Source organism: Anomaloglossus baeobatrachus, chromosome 1 (genome assembly GCF_048569485.1).
Source record: "Anomaloglossus baeobatrachus isolate aAnoBae1 chromosome 1, aAnoBae1.hap1, whole genome shotgun sequence".
In the NCBI taxonomy this organism is placed as follows: domain Eukaryota; kingdom Metazoa; phylum Chordata; class Amphibia; order Anura; family Aromobatidae; genus Anomaloglossus; species Anomaloglossus baeobatrachus.
In genome coordinates this window covers 14,205,608-14,212,678 of record NC_134353.1, presented here as the reverse complement: position 1 = coordinate 14,212,678, position 7,071 = coordinate 14,205,608, and positions in this window count along the sequence as shown.

Sequence of the window (7,071 nt, the reverse complement as noted above, 5' to 3'; positions counted from 1 at the left end):
CACATCGCCCGTGTGACACCCCGCGAATGACGAACACAGCTTACCTGCGGCCGCTGGCAAGAAGGAAGGAAGGAGGTGGGCGGGATGTTACGTCCCACTCATATCCACCCCTCCACTTCTATTGGGTGGCCGCTGTTTGACGTCGCTATGACGCCGAACGTCCCTCCCCCTTCAGGAAGTGGATTTTCACCGCCCACAGCGAGGTCGTTCGGGAGGTAAGTACGTGTGATAGGGGTTTACCGACTTTGTGCGACACGGGCAACAGATTGCACAAATGATGGGGGCGGGTGCGATCGCACATGCAATCACACGAGAAATCGACACGTGTAAAGCAGCCTTAATTCCAGTGTTTCGCCTAGTGAGCATGCTCAGCCTGACTGTGCCACTCCTGAGGCTAAGTCCTCAGTTCGGGCTACTGAGCATGCTCCCACATTTGGACTTGGTACTTGGACTCTGTGCCGTGTCTAAAGGCGGCATTACACGCTGCGATCTCGCTAGCATACATATCTGCCCCCATAGTTTGTGCGTCACTGGCAAATCGCTGCCCGTGGTGCACAAAATCGCGCGGACCCGTCACACTACTTACCTGCCTAGCGACGTCGCTGTGACTCGCAAACCGCTTTCTAAGGGGGTGGTTCGTTGGGCATCACAGCAACGTCACTAAGCGGCCAACCAATCGAAGTGGAGGGGCGAAGATGAGCGGGACGAACATCCTGCCCACCTCCTTCCTTCCTCATTGCCGGCGGCTGCAGGTAAGGTGAGGTTCCTCGTTCCTGCGGGTGTAGCGCAGGCATGCCTTTCTTGGAGCAGTAGTGGCGACTGGGCATCTGGTACTGGGGCACAGCGACAGACATAAGGTCTCGAAAATCCTCTGTGTCCACCGGGCGGAAAGGCAGCATTTCTGTACCCAACAGCTTGCAGATGCTGAAAGTCAACCTCTTAGGCATGTCATGCCCTTCTAAAATCATGTACAGCACAACACAACACAGCAACGGGACTCCAACAAGAGTCTCCATTTTTTCCAAACATTTGGCCACAGACACCACTTCAGTGGCATCACTTGTCCCCCAGTTGCAAACTTAAAATGTTGATTTACATGAAGCAGAATCAAAAATACACAAGCATTTACTCTCCCCAGGATGACACAGGGGTAGGAAAGTCCTTGCGGATCCATGACTTGTTCATCTTGATGAACGTCAGTCTGTCCACATTGTCACTGGACAGACGCGTGCGCTTATCTGTCAGCACACACCCAGCAGCACTGAAGACACGTTCAGAGACAACGCTGGCAGCTGGACACGACAATATCTCCAGGGCGTAAGTGGAGAGCTCTGGCCATTTTTCAAGATTTGAAGCCCAAAATGAGCAAGGCTTCAGTTGCAAAGTCATGGCATCGATGTTCATTTGCAGATACTCCGATATCTCTGTATCCTCCTCCTTTTACTTGTCCAGCTCTTTTATTTCAGCATGAGTATGTGTAGTGGCGTAACTAGAGGTTGATGGGCCCTGGTGCAAAATTTGGACTGGACCCCCCCTCCACGTACACAGACACTTAGGGTATGGGATAAGGACACTGACACTAGGGGTATAGGATCATGATACTGACACTTGGCTTTTACCCACAGCACCCAGCTTTCCCATGATCTGATATCCATCTTGTCCTCGGCACCCAGCTTTCCCATGCTCTGCTATACGTACATCTTTCCCTCAGCACCCAGCTTTCCCATATCAGAGCATGGGAAAGCTGGGTGCTGAGAGAAGATGTATAGCAGAGTATGAGGAAGCTGGAAGCTGGATGCTGAGGGGTAGAGCCTTTTTCCCTCAGCACAAAACATTAACATCCCCTGCTTATATCTTTGTCCCCACTAGTATATAGTTCTCCAAATACTATAATGGCCCCCACATAACCCTTCATATATTAGAATGCACCTCCCATAGTCCTACATGTATTATAATGCACCTGATAGTTCTCCATATTTTATACTGCACCACATAGTCCTCCATGTTTTATAATTTATCCCCATAGTCCATGTACAGTCATATGAAAAAGTTTGGGCGCCCCTATTAATGTTACCCTTTTTTCTTTATAACAATTTGGGTTTTTGCTATTTCAGTTTCATATATCTAATAACTGATGGACTGAGTAATATTTCTGGATTGAAATGAGGTTTATTGTACTAACAGAAAATGTGCAATCCACATTTAAACAAAATTTGACCGGTGCAAAAGTATGGGCACCTCAACATAAAAGTGACATTAATATTTTGTAGAGCCTCCTTTTGCAGAAATCCCAGCCTCTAGTCGCTTACTGTAGCTGTTAATGAGTTCCTGGAACCTGGATGAAGGTAGATTTGACCATTCCTGTTTACAAAACAATTCCAGTTCAGTTAAGTTTGATGGTCTCGAGCTTGGACCGCCGCTTCACATCATCCCACAGATTTTCAATGATATTCAGGTCTGGGGACTGGGATGGCCATTCCAGAACATTGTAATTGTTCCTCTGCATGAATGCCTGAGTAGATTTGGAGCGGTGTTTTGGATCATTGTCTTGCTGAAATATCCATCCCCTGCGTAACTTCAACTTCGTCACTGATTCTTGCACATTATTGTCAAGAATCTGCTGATACTGAGCAGAACCGAACTCGAACACTAGGGGGGTGGCTCATCTCTATTCTGGAGGCCGATCACATCATACAGCAGCTCTGGAGGCCGATCACATCATACAGCAGCTCTGGAGGCCGATCACATCACACAGCAGCTCTGGAGGCCGATCACATCACACAGCAGCTCTGGAGGCCGATCACATCACACAGCAGCTATGGAGGTTGATCACATCACACAGCAGCTATGGAGGTTGATCACACCACACAGCAGCTCTGGAGGTTGATCACATCACACAGCAGCTCTGGAGGTTGATCACATCACACAGCAGCTCTGGAGGCCGATCACATCACACAGCAGCTCTGGAGGCCGATCACATCACACAGCAGCTCTGGAGGCCGATCACATCACACAGCAGCTCTGGAGGCCGATCACATCACACAGCAGCTCTGGAGGCCGATCACATCACACAGCAGCTCTGGAGGCCGATCACATCACACAGCAGCTCTGGAGGCCGATCACATCACACAGCAGCTCTGGAGGCCAATCACATCACACAGCAGCTCTGGAGGCCGATCACATCACACAGCAGTTCTGGAGGTTGATCACATCACACAGCAGCTCTGGAGGCTGATCACATCACACAGCAGCTCTGGAGGCCGATCACATCACACAGCAGCTCTGGAGGCCAATCATATCACACAGCAGCTCTGGAGGCCAATCACATCACACAGCAGCTCTGGAGGCCGATCACATCACACAGCAGCTCTGGAGGCCGATCACATCACACAGCAGCTCTGGAGGCCGATCACATCACACAGCAGCTCTGGAGGCCACTTCTGATACCCTTCAAAGAAATTCAAACAGAAACTCTGCAGAAACTCACAGGGTTAATGGTGGATGCAAGAATAGTGGCAGTGACAAAGAAGGGTGTGATGTTTTATGTAACTCGGCCTTGTAAGATGGTTATTGACAGGAGAATTTCTTAATTATTTATCAAGGAGGCGGAAGACATAAGTTCTCATTGAAGACGTTATTCTCATATATGAGAAGACAACTCTAAATCCCCTTCTAGGATGGATAGGCGAGAGTGTCCATTCTTCTAGAATTACATCTGTATAGCTTTACATTCAAAGGATTCAGCTGCAATCAATCCCTAAAACATAAATCCCTTAATTTCCAGCTCACCAGATAAGGGACTTGTAACCATTATGTGTTGAATAACTTGGAAAAGTGTGTTCTGAGTTTTTATCGTTTTGTAAAAAATACTCTTAGAATTTAGAAGTTTATCCAATAAAACATCATTTATCCTCTAGCGGATGATGACTTGAACATTATAAGGACTCATTTTGGAAAATAAGAGAAAAATAGCATTTTCATAGTAATCTGGATTGCGGTGTATGATACTAGCAGTGCGAGATATAAACAATGTTAGGATTTGTCTCTTCTGGCCAGTTTGAGCGGCCATCATACAAGTTCCACTTTTGTGATGATGGTGTCAGGAGTCTGCTGTCCTTCTGTGGATTGACCACTAGTGGCCACTATTATTCCCTTTGATAAATTCTGCTGCACTTTCACTGCTCACCACTGGAGGCCGCTGTTGTATTCTCCAATCGCTCTTCAGTAAGATGGCCGATGTTGAACTTGATGAAGACATCTTGTTTCCTGTTTGGGCATTTTTAAAGGGGCTTTTCCCACAAACAAAGCTAATTTTAAAGTACATTTTAATCAATCAATCTTGGAATAATAATTTCCACAATCGAACGATAGATAAAATGTTCCTGTGCTGAGATAATCTTATATATGTGTCCCTGATATGTACTGTGTAATGGCAGTGTCTGACTGTACAGTGACATGGCCTGATCACACCACACCTCCGAGGCCGGAGAAGAAGTGCAGCACCCAGGGATATGGGGTACTCGGTTCCGGGCAGTGTATGTCTTGGGAGTGTCACGGTGGTGGCCGTTACCTGGTTCCGGGCCCTGGGCCCTTTTTGTAATGGGGATATTTATAGGGGAGTTGTGAATAAAGTTATTCCGCCACTTGTGCAGGGAGCCGCTGCAGAATGTCTCTACTGGGGCTGATGGTATTAGCAGCTAGTATGGTCGTCCCTCCGCAAGTAGGGTATTGCCCCAGCGGGTGTATGGTGCGGTGAGCGTCGGAAGAAGGAATCCAGACAGGTATTCAGTGCAACTGGTTTACTCACTTTGTTGAGATGTTGACTGGTTGCCCGAGGCCGGCTGGTTTCGCCTCCAGGTCCCCTTTGTCCCAGTGCCAGTCTGGTTCTCCGGTACCTTCCTCCCCTGCCCCTGTCTCTGGTAAGTGGGTCCCCGTGGTATGGAACACTGGGGGTCAGTGGCGTAACTAGAGTTTGATGGGCCCTGGTGCAAAATTTGGACCGGAGCACCCCCTCCACGTACACCGACACTTAGGCGGGCTTTGCACGTTGCGACATCGCAAGCCGGTGCTGCGATGTCGCACGCGATAGTCCCCGCCCCCATTGTAGGTACGATATCTTGTGATAGCTGGCATAGCGAAAATTATCGCTACGCCAGCTTCACATGCACTCGCCTGCCCTGCGACCGTCGCTCTGGTCGGCGACCTACCTCCTTCCTAAGGGGGCGGGTCGTGCGGCGTCATAGCGACATCACACGGTAGGCGGCCAATAGCGGCGGAGGGGCGGAGATGAGCAGGATGTAAACATCCCGCCCACCTCCTTCCTTCCGCATAGCCGCCGGCGGCAGGTTTGGAGATGTTCCTTGCTCCTGCGGCTTCATACACAGCGATGTGTGCTGCCGCAGGAACGAGGAACAACATTGTACCTGTCGCGGCACCGGCATTATGGAAATGTCGGACCATACACAGATGATACGATAACGACGTTTTTGCGCTCGTTCATCAAATCATCTAGCATTTACACACAACGATGTCGAAAGTGACGCCGGATGTGCGTCACTTTCGATTTGACCCCACCGACATCGCACGTGCGGCCCTTAGGGTACGGGATAATGACACTGACACTTGGCTCTTTCCCTCAGCACCCAGATTTCCCATGATCTGAAATCCCTCTATCAGAACACAGCTTTCGCATGTTCTGATATCCATCTTGTCCTCGGCACCCATCTTCCCCATGCCCTGTTATTTATCATTCCCTCAGTGCTGAGAGATGTAAAGCAGGGCATGGGAAAGCTGGGTGCTGAGAGATGTACAGCAGGGCATGGGAAAGCTGGGTGCTGAGAGATGTACAGCAGAGCATGGGAAAGCGGGGTGCTGAGAGATGTACAGCAGGGCATGGGAAAGCTGGGTGCTGAGAGATGTACAGCAGAGCATGGGAAAGCTGGGTGCTGAGAGATGTACAGCAGGGCATGGGAAAGCTGGGTGCTGAGAGATGTACAGCAGAGCATGGGAAAGCTGGGTGCTGAGAGATGTACAGCAGAGCATGGGAAAGCTGGGTGCTGAGAGATGTACAGCAGAGCATGGGAAAGCGGGGTGCTGAGAGATGTACAGCAGGGCATGGGAAAGCTGGGTGATGAGAGATGTACAGCAGGGCATGGGAAAGCTGGGTGTTGAGGGAAAGAGCCTTTTCCCCTCAGCACAAAACATTCTCATCCCCTGATTGTATCTTTGTCCCCCCTTGTATATAGTTCTCCAAATACTATAACGGCCCCCACATAACCTTCCATATAGTATAAAGGGTCCCACTTATCCCTTCATATATTAGAATGCACCTCCATAGTCCTCCATGTATTATAATGCATTTCCCATAGTTCTCCATATATTACACTACACCACAGTCCTCCATGTTTTATAATGCACCCCCATAGTCCTCCATGTATAAAGTAGCCTCCCTCCATATATTATAATGTAGCCCCCATAGTTCTATATGTATTACAATGCAGCCCCATAAACCTTCATATTGCATTATGCAGTCCCATACTCCTCCATGTATAATGCACCCATATAGTCCATGTATAAGGTGTCCTTCATGTTTATTATGCAGCCCCATAGACCTCCATGTATCATGCAGCCCCATAGACCTCCATGTATAATGCATCCCCATAGACCTCCATGTACAATGCAGCCCCATAGACCTCCATGTATCATGCAGCCCCATAGACCTCCATGCATCATGCAGCCAGCCCCCCAGGGCCTCCATGTATCATGCAGCTAGCCCCCCCAGGGCCTCCATGTGTCATGCAGCCAGCCCCCCCAGGGCCTCCATGTGTCATGCAGCAAGCCCCCCAAGGACTCCATGTGTCCTGCAGCCAGGCCACCCCACAAGGACTCCATGTGTCCTGCAGCCAGCCCCCCAGGGCCGCCATGTGTCATGCAGCCCCCCCAAAGACCTAAATGTGTTCTGCAGCCAGCCCCCCCGCCCCACAAGGACTCCATGTGTCATGCAGCCAGCTCTCCAAGGGCCTCCATGTATCATGCAGCCAGCCCCCCCCCAGGTCCTCCATGTGTCATGCA